We start from the raw sequence: 15,606 nt of genomic DNA, 5'->3' as shown, positions 1-15,606 counted from the left end.
GAATGATGCTGAGATGCAAAAATAAGCACTTGCCTTTCTGCCATTCTAAATGTCTTCAAGTTAAACCATCTCAATTCTATCATCAGGAATTATCATAAATGACATCATAGATAATTGCCTTCAGTCTGTTAGAAGAGCTAAGAAACCAACTTGCATTGACCCAGTCATATGGACATTCCAGATATTTAAATTTATTATTAGCAGATACTTAATTTAAGGCTTCAAATGAGGGTTTTTGGCAAAGAAATGCACTGCCATGAGTTTCCCTCCCTTGAACATTTTGAATTCCCCAATTTTTTTCATGAATCCTTTCAGATCAGAGTGGCAAACACCAGGGGAAATCTGTAGAAGTTAAGGGAATGAAAGTTTAGGGGAGACATCAAGGATAATTTTTTTTACACAGAGAGTAGTGGGTGCCTAGAATCCATTGCCAGGGATGGCGATGGAGGCGGGTATAATAAGGACATTGATATTACCCTAAGACAGGTACATGGATATAATGAAAATAGAAGGTTATGGGCATGAGGTAGGGAAGCTTTAGTTTGTTGTATACCTTTATATCAGTCAGCAAACATTGTGGACCTAAGGGCACAGAAAGTCTTTTTTTTCTATAGCTGGGAGGTCTGAACCAATAAAATTGTGTTAATTGGAGACTTGAGTAAACTTGTTTGTGCCAGGAAGGAATGACTTCTATTATAAGTCTATTATCGTTCAAGGCTTCTTTGTGTGGCTGGAACTGGTGAGCATTTAAAGGATGTTTAGACTCTTCTTTAATAATTTCAGAATTGTGAAAATTGTGGTCAACATATTAAAGACTTAAATTATATTTTCTAATTAACCTTTACATTTTCCTTATTGAAGAACTCCTTTTAATTTAAAGCACCAGTTTTAATGCTTGATGGTATCTTTTCTAAATTTCGCATAGTGAGACAATCAGGAGACAGTTTCATAGCCCACATCATTCTTTTCCTTAGGGTTTTCTTTGTTTCTGGATTAAACTTAAAGTACTCTAAATCTCTTTCCATTTATTTTTGTGACCTAAATGTGAGTGATTAACTATTGTAAAGGCAACTTCCTGCTGGCACTTTTTGGCTTAGTTTCTGCAGTCTTTTCACTATTAATGGTGTTTCCTCATGTCTCTTTTATGAAGGAAAAAGAGGCAATATTTAGACATGCAGCATGGTAACAAGCCCTTTTTGGCTCTCGACCCTGTGCCATCCAATTACATTGAATTGACCTACAATCCTAGTGCATTTTTTTTTAAGAGTGGGAAAAAACTGGGGCATTCGGAGGAAACCCATGCAGATACGGGGAGAAACTCCTTACAGACAGCACAGCATTCGAAATTCAGCCCCTATCGCTGGTGCTGTAACACATTGTGCTAACCACTACGCTAACCGCGCCATTCACTATGGCACATCTCTCTTGTGATAATGCAGTGAGGCAGGAAAGGAATACAAATTGGTTGAGCGAGTTGGGAATAAGATAACACCATGTATGTTAAGAAATTTGAAATTATTTGCTATGGTAAATGGAATAAAAATAAAATCATTTTTTCTTGAATGTTAGATGTTGAATGTTTGCTTTTAGATCTATTGTCATATATTAGAGAGCTGTTTAGGATGTAGATTCAAAAAGCAAGTAGGAAGAAAATTTTATATTGGAGCATAATTAAAGACACCTTGTGTGAAATAGCAGTATTCTGCATTTTTCACCAAGTGACCACCTTAAGCATTCCTTTACTCACCGCAGACTGCCCATAGCAAGCTCACAGACCACCACGTGGGAGAGAGGTGGGCAAACTTTTGTTCCTTCCCAGCTCAGTGATGAGAGTTTTCTTTGGATTTGGTTGGAACATATTCAGAGAATTTTCATTTATTTTGTTATCAAATTTACAATCTTCTTTTACATATTATTTATTTATTATATCAGTCGTAGTTTTATTTGTTGCTTCACTGCAAACAAACCCTGATCTAAATCATATTGAGCTTTGAAACCAAACTTGATGTATTGTATTCACTAAATCAAAGGAAGGAAACACTGCTGTTAAAGGCAGTGCATATTAGATTGATTTGAGAAGAGTGGATCTTTCTTCTCAGATATTCTTGAAAAGTATAACAATTTTAGCCAGCATTGTTAAGTAAATGCTGAGAGGTTGTCTCATTTGATTGGAAGGTCATTATTACTGGTCTTTAAATCTGCATAAGGCATTGGCTGCCAGAAATTAAATTAATAGAAATTTCTTCACTCAACTTGTTATGAAGATTTTGTGATCATCTTCAGCCAGAAGCGCTGAACAAATAATCCACCTTGGCTTCCTTTTAAGATCCCCATCATCATCGAAGTCAAACTTCATGAGTTATTAAGAAATGACTGAAAAGATGGGAAACAGCAAAGACTTTGGGATTAAAAACTATCCTAACTGCAGAATTGGATACAGGAAACAAAATTCACATTGGAAGCACTGCAATGTGTGGCTCAGCACCATGTATTCAAGGGCATTCGGAAATGGGTAATAAATGCTGACCTTGCCAGTACTGCCCAGAGTATGTCCATAATTAACAACTTGTACTGGGAAGAGTTCAGCAAATGATCTTATTAAGCCCTGGTACTGTTATATTTTCTTTCACTGAAAAATAAACTGCACTTAGTGATTTAAATTATTCAGACACAAATGGAATACTGATCGAGTACCCTTTATCTGAAATGCTTGGTACCAGATGTTTTTTAGGGTTTTATTGGATTTTGGAACAATGGAACTATGCAGGACAGTAGCATCAGCAGAATATCTGTATCAGCCAGCTAAACAGCAACAACAAACAACAGCAGGCTTTTTAAGTACCAACATGACATCATAAGTGGAAAATTCCATGAAATAACTTGATCTCTGCCTACAAAAGAAGACCACCACCTGACGTGTCCCCACCGCTGCAGCTGCTGGTCCCCAACACCTCCTCACTGCTGCCACCGGTCCCTGGCTATAGTCCCTGCTTCTGCCCGGGAGTCCGAGGTGATTTCTTTGATGCAGACGGCACCATACCTGATGTTGAGAATGGAGTCGCTGTCGCCGACTTCAGCTGCAGCCGATGCTGAAGACTTGGACCCACCTCTTTTTGGCATCTTCCCAGTGTGACATCATGTCGGCGGTAAAAAAAAAATCAGTTTTTGGATCTTTTCAGTTTTTAGATCTTCGGATAAGGTGTATTTGACTTGTATTTGCATTTTCTGACTCAAGAAATTGAGCTTATTTGAAGGGCTGCCATTGTTGACATTCTCTCTATGGATTTGTTTAATCATATGTGCATAGAAACTAATTACTCCATCAAAGCTTACATGGATATCTTGAGTTGAATTGCTGTTCTCTGAGTGATTTAAGAAAAAAAAGATTATGAATTAGTAGCACAAAATTTCATACACACATATATTTTAAGATTTTTCTAACTTAATTAGTTTCTTAAAATCTTTCCATTTACTTTCAATTCACATGTTGAGTTCTAGATAAATTAAAATTCATGACAAGCCTTAGCTTTTATGACTCTGACTCCCAAATTTCATTTTTGAAATTGTAGCATTCATGATCAGATCCTTTGACAGTAAATCTTACATGAAGCATTTCTGTTTGCTAAACAAATGGAAAGAATTGGGATTAGCTTTCAACTTCCTCTGCTATCTCCTTTAATGCCTTACTAGGGACCATCTGTCTAAAACAAAAAAAAATAAATTAGAAGTTAAACCAATACTATTGACCAAACTGGAAACCAAAACGTTGGGTTAAAAAATCATTTTCTTCATTGTCCTTAGGAGGAATAACACAAGAAAATCTCTTTGACAATGACAAGCTGTTTTTTTTTCACACATCATTTGTCTGCAAAAACAGCTGTTCCTGGTTTTTGGCAATTTATAATATTAAGCAAAATTTAACATTCTCTCACCAAGTCAGTTCTTAAATGGAAAATATTTTCAGCATGAATAATCCAGGATTAAACTTCTGAGAAGTGTTTGTGACTTCATAAATTGATCAAACCACTTTAAAGAATCATGTTTACGCAATTAAGATTCTTTTCATTGCATTTCAATGAATTTTATTAAAAAAATAAGTTATTGATGTGTTCAAAGAAGATTCTTTACTCTGAGTTGGAGGGCAGGTTGTTCTTATTAATCGTAAAGGTTTCCTTGAAGATTGGTTTATAGAGGTATGTGGTTTTCCAAAGCTAAAGTTTCTTATGCAGAATTGGACAGGGAGAGTTGAACAGATAGAATTTCATTGTGTGCTGGGCATAATCTTATTCAATCCAAAGTTCTACGTCGAGTACATTTCTCCAAAGTCAAGCTTGCTGAAATTTATTCTGATATTAGTTCACTTTTGTGACAAATGTAAAATATTTAATGCCTCTTTGTTACATATGTTTTGGACTTGCCCTAATTTGCAAAAATATTGGACCGACACTTTTAGAACTTTTTCAACCATATTTAGGATCACTTTAGATCCATGTCTGGTAATTTGACTATTTGGTTTTTCCAAAGATATAAATATTATTTTATCTTCTAATCAAAGACAGGTTTTAGCATTCTCCATTAGCAAGAAGAGCAATTCTGTTCAAATGGAAAGATGAGTTCCCACCTACACATCATCAATGGTCATTAGACATTATGTCCTTTTTAAATCTGGAGAAAATTAAGCAAGATGTCATAAAAAGCAAGATTTCTTTTAATAAGACTTAGGGCCCATTTATAGCTCATTTCCATAATTTGACTAATTAGGTACGGCGATGGATGTCACTGGGCGTGCTTGTTTGGATCTCCTGAGGCCGGTTGTTCAGATTTAATGCTACATACAATATGATTTTTAACCTTGATTGCTGTGGGTTTGAATTTTTTTTTTCCATTTTTTCTTTTTTTCTTACTTATCTCATAATATTGTATGTATTACCAATTATTGGATTTAGAATTAAGTAGTATTGCTACTGTACCATATGTTATTATGTGAAAATCTGCAAAGAGTTCATTGAATTAATTTACTGTTTTTTTGTTTGCTTTTCTGAAAAAAAGCCAATAAATATAATTTTAAAAGAAAGAATTTCATAACATTTATAGCAGTGAAACAGGCCATTCAGTTCATCTGGTCTCAACTAATCATTATATTCCAAACAAACTTCACCCCACTCTTACTATCCACACATTTCATTTCTGGTTTTTATTGAAGCCACACAACAAAGCTTTTAAAATATCAATGTTATTGGCTTCAGACAATCCATTTGGGAGCAGGTTTCACATCCTCACAAAGTTAAGAAATCACTCTCCTATTCTTTGTTATTTTGTGTTTGGCACTCTTGTCAATTTAGGACTTGGTGGGATTTTCTTTGAAGATACTTTTGAAATTATATCCACTCTTGCATCCATTTTGCTCAAACCAACTTACTCCCAAGATTTCCTGAAAAACTTGTTAACCCAATGTGCAGTATAAAATTCAGCAAAGTTTTACCATAAAGTATTGTGAAGAATGAAGAAAACCCACATAATATCTTCCATACACATGAAAATCAAGCAATCTAATCATGATTCACACATCTTATTTACAGTATATTCATCAGTTCAGGCATTTGGTTTCTTTTACAGTTATTCAGGCTCTGGACAAAAACAAGAAGGAGGCATGGGGCAGTTATAAGCATCAGGGATCAAGTGCATACCAGGAGGAGTTTCAGGAACTGAGGAGTAAGCTAAAAAATGATATCAGGAGGGCAAAATAGGGACAAGAGATGGTTTTGGCAGACAACATTAAGGATAATCCCAAGAGATTTCCCAAGGGAAAAAGGGTTACCAGAGAAATAAAGGGGCCTCTCAAATATCAAAGCAGTCAAATTTGTGTGAATCACAGGAGGTAAGTAAAGTCCTCAATGAGTATTTATTTTACTGTTTCCTGAGGTTTCCTCCCACCCTTCAAAATAATTGGTAGGTTAATTGGGTGTAATTGGGTGGCATGAGTTTTAATGACCAGAATCCTCTTCTACCATGGTGTAAATAAATGAAAAAATTTTTTTTTAAACTTGAGACAATTATGATAGTCTCTTGAGAACTATGATGCTTGAGGAGGTGCTAAAGGTTCTGATGTGCCTGAAGGTAGACAAATTTCTTGAGTCTGATTAGATATATTCAACCTACTGTGAGAAGCTAGAAAGGAAATTGCAGGGTCCCTGATGAAATTTATATCATTATGTACAAGTGATGTGTCAGAAAACTGGAGGGTGGAAAATTTTTTGCCTTTTTTCAAGAAGGGCTGCAGGGTAACGCTTGTGAAGAGCAAGCCAGTGAGCCTAATGTCTGTGGTTGGTTAGTTACAAGAGAGTATTCTGAGAGAGAAGATATACAGAACATGTACTTGGATGGGCAAAAGCTGATTGGACCAATGTGTACCGTTTTGTAAGTGGGAGGTCATGTCTCTCAAATTTGAATGACTTTGTTGAAGGTGTGACCAAGAAGGTTGACAAGATCAGTGCTGTAGATATAAATTTCAGTAGGGCATTTGATAAGGTTCTGGACAGTAGACTACTCTGGAAAGGCAGGACTCATGGATTGTAGATCAGATAAAAAATTGGCTTTATGGAAGAAAGTGGAGGGTGAAGCTTGTTTTTTTGGACTAGAGGACAATGACTAATGGTGTGCCTTAGTGTTCGATGCTCGGCCCAATGATATTTTTCATCAATGTCAATAATTTAGATGAAAATTTATGTAGCATGACAAACAAGTTTGTTGATGACACTTAAAAATCTGGTATTGTAGATAATAGAGACATTTGCCGAAGATTGCAGAAGGATCTTGATCAGTTGGTCATGTAGGCAGAGGAATGGTTGATGGAAATCAACACAGAGAAATATGAGGCATTGTATTTTGGGAGCTCTAACATGGGTAGGACCTATACTGTGAATGGTAGGGATTGGGGAACTGTTGTAGAGCAGAAGGATCTAGGAGTACATGTGCATAGTATTTTGGAAGAGGTATCACAGGTAAATAGGGAGGTCAAAAGTAGACATGGGTCTTCATTATGGAGCATAGAAGTTGGGAGGTCAATTTACAATTGTATAAGAATTTGGAGAGGCCCTATTTGGAGTATCTTGTTAAATTTGGTCACTTTGCTGCCAGAAAGATGTTGCCAAACTGGAGAAGGTGTGGAGAAGGTTTACGAAGATGTTGCCTGGACTCAGGGTCATGAACTATAGGAGGACATTGAGCAGGCTAGGACTTTGTTCATTGGAGTCTAGGAGATCTCACGGGGGGAAATAGATCAGATGAAAGCAGAGTGTCTTTTGGCCAGAGTAGGAGAATCATTAACCAGAGGTTTAAGGTGAGATGGGAGAGATTTAATATGAGCCTGAGGTGTAACCTTCTTACACAGAGGTTAATGAGTGTATGGTCAGTGTGGGCAAGTTGGGCTGAAGGGCTGTTTCCACACTGTATGGCAATATTAACGTGAACAATTCTATCAAAATGAAGATAAATATTTAATTGACAGCTTCTTTGTAAGTTAATTATATAGGCAATTGTGTGAAACAGAGACACCACATGACAAGCATTCATTTAGTGAATTGATGGGTACAAAACATGCTGTTCGAATCTGTGGGTGACGAAAACATCTCCTATCAGCATTGTTTACATTGTAATATTTTGCAAGTGACCATGACACACTGAACCAATTGTGCCAAGCTTTTTTCAACTGATGTCAAGAAAGCAAGCTATTTTCAATGTACTCTAAAGCATACAGATGGACTTTATTCCCAATCATTTTAAGTGTTGAAGGTTGCTTTCTTGTAATTTTTTTTTTAAAAATGGATGCAATTAGAGAGGAAGAAAGCACATTAAAATTGGATTTAAATTGAATCACGAGGCCAATATATACAAAAAGATTTTGTAAAATGAATACATGAAACATTTGAATAGGTCTTATACCATTTTGAGGAAGGTAATTGAAAAATAACGATGTATGCTGATGAAGAAAAATCATTCCAAATATTTCTAACATAAATTTCATTTTCTATAGTGACATCTACAATTAACTGAAATGTAGTCTTCAGCATAATATGATCTGGGAACACAGTATACCCATTTTCTTTTAGAACAGCTGGAGAAATGTTCCCTTATAATGTGAAGCCAAATTACTTGCAGAACAGAAAGACTGCAGTCAGTGTTATTCCATAAGCTCTGAAGCTGTACTGTAGTGCCGTTGACCAATGACCAGACATTTAAGAACAAAGAAAATAAACATTGCCAGCCAGCATTAAATGCCTTATTTTTTTAAATAAATGATGAACAATTGTCATATACTGAGATTTGTAAGAGGGTTACTTGAAGCTCGAAAATACCTTAAACTTGCATAAAAGTGGATTCAAATTTATGAATGTTCAATTGAAATAGGGTTAATCTCTTAGGAATCATGAGGAAAAGCAAAAATCATTTCCTATGTACCCCGACCTTGTTTGACAATTCATCTAAGATGGGAATATCCAAGTTAATAAATTAAGAGAAAAGCAGTGGGATCACAGACTGGGTGATTGCTTCTCTATGCACCTTCGCTCTTTCGCTCTGTTCATCGCAACAGTGGGGATCTCCCAGTGGTGATCCACTTCAATTACCTGCCCCATTCCCATGCTGACATGTCTATCCATGATCTCATAAATTGCCAGAATGAGACCACCTGCAAATTGGAGAACAGCACCTCATATTCTGTCTGGTCACCCTCCAACTGGATGGCATTAACATCGACCTCCAGTTTCCATTTGCACAAATCCCTCCATCTATCCCTATTTATCCTTCTCTCTCTCTCACTCTCTTCCCTCTGTCACTTTTCCTCCAGCTCTGCATTCACAGTGTCACTCCTCCCATGACCAATTCTCACCTTTCCTCTCCTGTCTTCCAATCCATGTCCAATTATCAAATTTTGCTTTTTGTCATGTGCTACCACCCCTGCCCTTTTTGCCTTCTCCCCAGCCCTTTGGTTCAGGCACCTGTCTACTTTTTATTCATACCATGAAGAAGAGCTCAGGCTGCGAGACCTGCTGATTTCCTCTTGCATTTCTGTATTTTTACTTATCAACTCAGATCCATTTCCTTGGCGTGAGGTTCATTCTGTACTTCTGTGGTACTGGGACAGAATTAGTCTGCATTAGAAAACAATCACCACAGGCAGGAAACAACTGCTGCACTAGATGTGTGAAAGGGAATATAGACAGACCAGAGAAGGCAAATGTAATCTGGAGCAAAAACAAACTGCTGGAGGAACTGAGCAGGTCAGTCAGCATCTCTGGAGGGAGGGATAGTCAACACTTTAGGTCAGGACCCCTTCATGAGGACTGAGAGTGTAGAGGGGAAATGCAGTATAAAGATATGGGCAGGGGTTGGCAGGTGATAGGCGCAACCAGGTGAGGAGAGAGATCTCTGTGAACAGATCCCTGACTTTCTCATCAGAAGACCATAGTCAGAATGAATTAGAAACAATATCTTCTCCTCACTGATTATTAACAGAGGCGCACCCTAAGGATGCATGCTTGTCCTACTGCTCTACTCTTATACACCCATGACTGTGCGGCCAAGCACAATTCCAATCCAATCTACAAGTTCGCTGATGACACCACAGTTGTCGGCAGAATCACAAACAGCAATGAGGAAGTGTACAGGAGGGAGTTAGATCAGCTCGTTGAATGGTGTAATGATAGCAACCTTGTGCTCAATGTTAGCAAAACCAAGATGATTGTGGACTTCAGGAGGGAGTCAAGGGAACACGACCCAGTCCTGATCGAGAGCTCAGTGGTGGAGAGGATCAAGAAATTCAAATACCTGGGTGTCAACATCTTTGAGGATCTATCCTGGGGCCTCTATTTTTTGTGACTATTTTTTTTTCATAAATACACATATCAAAATCTTCCATTTTCAAGATATATAGATAAAAATATAAATATCCCTACACTGTCAGGGCTTACAGTTGGTTTAAAAAAAATATCTTAATTGGAGAGACCACATATTTTTATAATAATAGCACCTATTTAAAAATTTATACTTTGGCCCCTATATAATGCAAATATAGTTGTAATATTTTTGATAAATACATCATATTTGTTCTTTAAATTATATGTGATTTTTTGCTCCCTCCACAGATGCTGGTTGCTTCACTGCTTGGTATGGAGGCACCAACTCTCTGAACGAGAATAAACTCAGTCTATGACATCACAAGCACCAGACTTCACTCCTTCAAGCACATCTACATGAGGCGGTGCCTTCAAAAAGCAGCCTCACCACCCAGGCCAAGCCCTCTCCACTTTGCTACCATTGGGAAAAAGGTACAGAAGCCTAAAGATAAGTGCTCAATGGCACAAGGACAGCCTCTTCCCCACTGCCATCAGATTCCTGAATAATCTTTTTGAATATTTTATTTAAAAATTTTAAACCACAATACATTCAAATTAAATGGATTACATAAAAAGAATACAAGTGGTTTCTACCAATCCTTCCTCCCCCTCCCAATCCAAACCCCAAAGAAAGAAGAAAGAAAAAGAAAAAGGAAATTCAAACCATCACTAACATAACTAACTGCCATGGATCAGAGTAAGACCACCACAATGTGCTGTAGGGAATTCAACATTTTAAACCCATATAATCCAAATAAAGCCTCCATACCTTCCAAAATAAAAGATGATTATCATGTAAATTATATGCTATGTTTTTCCAAAGGAATATATGATTTCAATTCCAAATGCCATCATTGCAAACTCAAGTCAGTCTCATTTTTCCAAGCAATCATTATACATTTTCTTGCTACAGCCATTGCTGCATTTATGATGTATTTATTTATCAAAAATATTACAATTATATTTGCATTATATAGGGGCCAAAATATAAATTTTAAAATAGGTGCTATTATTATAAAAATATGTGGTCTCCCCAATTAAGATATTATTTTTTTTAAACCAACTGTAAGCCTTGACAGTGTAGGGATTTATATTTTTATCTATATATCTTGAAAATGGAAGATTTTGATATGTGTATTTATGAAAAATAAATAGTCACAAAAAATAGACGCTCCAGGACCGATCCTCGCAATTTGATACCTGGTTAACCTCAATTTCAAACTCAACATTTTAATATTAACTGATAAGAATAATGTTGGGTCCATTGGTAACTGAATCTTTCAAATTTTCTCTAAAAATTCCTTAGATTCCTGAATAATCAATTAACCAAAAACACTGTCTTACTTTTCGTGCACTTTATAAAAAAATAGTAATGCTGTAAGATCGTGATAAAATGAATGTTTGCGCTATGATGTTGCTGCCAAACACTGAATTCTGGTTTTGACTCTGATTCTAAGATGAAACCATGAGGGATTGGGAAAAGTGGAGTTGGGACACAGAGGCTGGTGTGTGATAGGTAAAAACAGAGAAGGAGGGAGAAGAAGGGTCAGATGGAGCCTGGGAGGTGAAGAGCAGTGTGGTGGTAGAGAGAGAAGCTGAAAGGTGATGTGGAAACCTGAAGTCATTGATGATTAAATCTCATAAGGAAGGTGCTGGGTGGAAGCAGATTAGGAAGAGATGATGTGCCGATGGAGGAGGAGAAGGAAAATTATAATAGGATAGATAAGAGAAAGCAGAAAGAACATAAACGAAGAACACTACAGTACCGTACAGGCTCTCAATATTGTGTCGAACCATATAATTCCTTAAAAATAAGTACTCTCTACCTTGTAAGTCTCTATTTTTTCTTCTATTCATGAGCCTAGGAGTCTCTTAAATGCCCCTAATGTTCAGCTTCCACCACCATCCATGCCAAGCATTCCAGGCACCCATGACTATCTGTGTAAAAATAACACCCTTGATGTCTCCCCTAAACTCATCTCCCTTCACTTTTATACATCCTCTGGTGTTTGCTATTGCTGCCCTGGGAAAAATGTGCTAGCTGTTCACCCTATCTATGCATCTCATAATTTTGTAGACTTCTAATTAAGTCTCCTCTCATCTTTATTCCCTCCAAAGAGAAAAGTCTCAGCTCTGCTAACCTTGCCTCATAAGACTTATTTCCCATCCAGGTAACATCCTGGTAAATCTCCTCTGCACTCTCTCCATAGCTTTTACATCCTTCCTATAATGAAGTGACCAGAAAAGTCTCACCAGAGACTTGTAGAGTGGCAACATGACCTCTTGATTCTTGAACTCAATCCCCCTATTAATGAAGCCCAATGTCCCTTAGGCCTTCTTAACTCTCCTATCAACCTGCGTGGCGACCTCGAGGGATATATGAATTTGGACCCACGGTCCCTCTCTTCATCCACACTCTTAAGTAACCAACCATTAACCCTGTACTCAGCCTTCAGGTTTGTCCTTCCAAAATGCATCACCTCCCACTTCTCCAGATTGAACCATCTGCCACTTTTCTGCCCAACTCTGCATCTTGGCTATATCCTTTTGTAAACTACAACAACCTTCAGCACCATCCACAACTCCTCCAACCTTCATATCATGCACAAATGTATTAACCTATTCTTCCACCTATTTATCTAGGTATTTTATAAACATCACAAGGAGCAGGGTCCCAGAACAGATCCCTGCAGAACTCCTCTAGTCTCTGACCTCCAAATAGAATACTTTCCTTCCACTACTGCTCTCTGCTTTCTCCATGAAAGCCAATTTTTAACCATGGGCAGAAAGTGTTGTGGTTGATGATCAATTCCTGGTTATAACCACGTGGAGAGACTTCCATATGTACATTCCATATGTATGCAGTCATTTCACTGCATGGTTCATGACCCTGAAGGAATGGGTGCCATTTGTATAGTCACAAAGTATTTCCTTTGCAGAGGGATGTTTAATCCATGCGCACAGTCCCCGGGGCCTCCAATGACAAAGTCTGAGAGTTTAGTGTTGTGAACGGTGTATGTTGGAGTGATTGAGGGTGATTGGGCGAACATGTTGGGTTTTAGGCCGAAAACATTTGAATTGCAAGCCGATCCAGCCTGCAGGTTGCCCACTGCTGGTTCAGAAGTTTGGATCATGTTCTGAATTGCATTCACTACCTTCTGTAGGCTCTGATCTTGAGTATAGCAGCTCCCATACCACATTTTGATGCATCCAGCAAGTATGCTTCTAATGGTACACTTGTAGAAGTTGTTGTGGGATAGGGCAATCACCAAGCTTTCTCACTCTTCTAACAATGTTGAGCTGTTGGTGCACTGTATTTATTGTTGAGTCAATGTGCTTACTGTTAGGTAAAAACATCATGAGCTGGGAATGTAGAGGGAGTCTCCCAGTGCTGGGCCGTAACAAGATGCAGTTGTGACCTTGTACTCTCAAGATAAGAGTGGGGATGACAAATTGATGTGCAGGAGGCTAACAGAGAAGGATAGCAACAGTTTATTAATTGGATAATGTCATGGTATGATAATTTACTAAGTACGTATCCTGAGGAAAAAAAAAACACCACTTGCTGATAACGGCAGAATGCGCCTTCTCCAACTAACACTGTTAGTTGCAAGTGTTACAATCCGGCAATAAAGAACAAAGAACCTTGATTTCGACTCAGTCTGGTGTCTGACTCACTCAATCATGAACAAAGCAGACCTAACATTACCCAAGGTAAGGTCTTTGGTGATGTTTATTCCTAAGAACTTCAAACCATCTGCTCTTTCCACTTCAGCACCACAAATGTGGGCATGGGTATGAAGTCTACAAAATTATGAGATGCATAGATAGGGTGAACTCTGCCCTCTTTCCTGGAGTTAATGCCAATCATTTTCTTATTGATATTGAGAGAGATAGGTTGTTATCTTGGCTGGCAAGTAGGCGAGAGTTGATATGAGCCATAACCAGCCTCTCAAGGCACTTCTTGATGGGGATGTCAAAGCCTTTGCTCAATTGTCATTTTGACCAGTTACAATGCTTTTCTTTCATTCTAATATCGAGTCCACGCTGCTGAAGATCCAGCTGCGCTGGGTGGGTCACGTCTCCAGAATGGAGGACCATCGCCTTCCCAAGATCGTGTTATATGGCGAGCTCTCCACTGGCCACCGTGACAGAGGTGCACCAAAGAAGAGGTACAAGGACTGCCTAAAGAAATCTCTTGGTACCTGCCACATTGACCACCGCCAGTGGGCTGATATCACCTCAAACCGTGCATCTTGGCGCCTCACAGTTTGGCGGGCAGCCACCTCCTTTGAAGAAGACCGCAGAGCCCACCTCACTGACAAAAGGCAAAGGAGGAAAAACCCAACACCCAACCCCAACCAACCAATTTTCCCCTGCAGCCGCTGCAACCGTGTCTGCCTGTCCCGCATCGGACTTGTCAGCCACAAACGAGCCTGCAGCTGACGTGGACTTTTACCCCCTCCATAAATCTTCGTCCGCGAAGCCAAGCCAAAGAAGAAAGAAGAATATAATGATGACTTTCTTGAAATAAATTGGGGTTTTGGCTCATTGTAGGGTGAAACTAAAGATATCTCTAAATACATCCGCCAGTTGATTTGTAGAAACACCCATGATACCATTTGCTTACTTACTCCCTGTTTGAAGTGAGCATTCAAGATGTGTAACTCATCAGGAGTGTGATATGCTTTATCAATAACTCCAAAGCTGTAGAGTGAGGAACAATAGGCTTTATTATAGTTTAGACGTAGCTGGCCCGATTCCAAGTGCTCAACTGATGACAGGGAGAGGGAGGTCGACCTTTATTCCAGGGTCACAAAGGAGGAGTTACCAGGGACCAAGTCATCAGTGGGGGATAGGCCAGCTAGTCACATTTACACATATTTGATTCACCATAGAGTATGGCACGGTTGCATTTTGTGTGCTGGGCTATGCTTTGCATTCTGTGATAGCATTCTTTCCTTGTCACAGACACTGTGTGTCTGCAATGTGCTCTTGTGAGTTGGACTTGCTACAATACCATCTCTTGGCTTCTTTTGTGGACTTTTGGAGCTTGTACTGTGCCTAGAAAGGACCTCAATACATAATATGATGCTTTCTCTTTACCACAAAGCTTTGAACAGGAAGAACAATCAATAAAGCTGTAAACACTCTGTTGGAGAAATTTTGTGGGCTGTCAACATCAACAGGAAATAAAAAATGCAATGTTTCATGTTGGAACCCTTCATCAAAACTGACTGCATTACCAAGATTTGTCATGGCAAATGTGGCATTATTCTCCTTCCATATGGATACTGGCACTTAGCTAAAGATAGACAGAAATCTGGAAAGCAGTATTTGGCTGTGGAAGCTTGAAAACTTCCCTGTAGTGTGCAATTGACTGCTCAAATCTCTGCTCACTGATGCTGCATTTCAACTTGGAGAAGTGTAGCAGCTGAAAACGGTTTCACTCACACGAAAGCAACTCAGCCCCTGCCATATAATATGATCATGGCTGATCTAATCCAGGTCTCATTGCCATCATTTCCCTAATCTTACAAAAATGTATTTAGAGGAGGCATGGTTAGCATAGCAGTTAGCACGACACTGTTGCCGCGGCAACATCCGGGGTTCAAAGCCATCTGTATGGAATTTGTACATTCTTCCTATTTCTGCACTGGATTCCTCTGGGTGCTCTGGTTTCCTCGCACTGTTCAAAAAAAATGTACTGGTG

The 15,606-nt window shown here is 38.6% G+C and overlaps 1 long non-coding RNA gene across 1 annotated transcript; it reads right to left on the bottom strand.

Annotated features, from left to right (window-relative positions):
* Nucleotides 1–2,721: 2,721 nt before the first annotated feature.
* Nucleotides 2,722–9,124, bottom strand: LOC138736797 (uncharacterized). The gene is made up of 2 exons (XR_011340583.1): nucleotides 9,018–9,124; nucleotides 2,722–3,362 (listed from the first exon to the last, which is right to left on the bottom strand). It is a non-coding gene; the product is annotated as an uncharacterized lncRNA (long non-coding RNA).
* Between the last annotated feature and the right edge of the window lie 6,482 nt (nucleotides 9,125–15,606).

Source organism: Narcine bancroftii, chromosome 6 (genome assembly GCF_036971445.1).
Source record: "Narcine bancroftii isolate sNarBan1 chromosome 6, sNarBan1.hap1, whole genome shotgun sequence".
Taxonomy (NCBI): domain Eukaryota; kingdom Metazoa; phylum Chordata; class Chondrichthyes; order Torpediniformes; family Narcinidae; genus Narcine; species Narcine bancroftii.
This window is presented reverse-complemented; position numbering and strand designations above follow the sequence as displayed.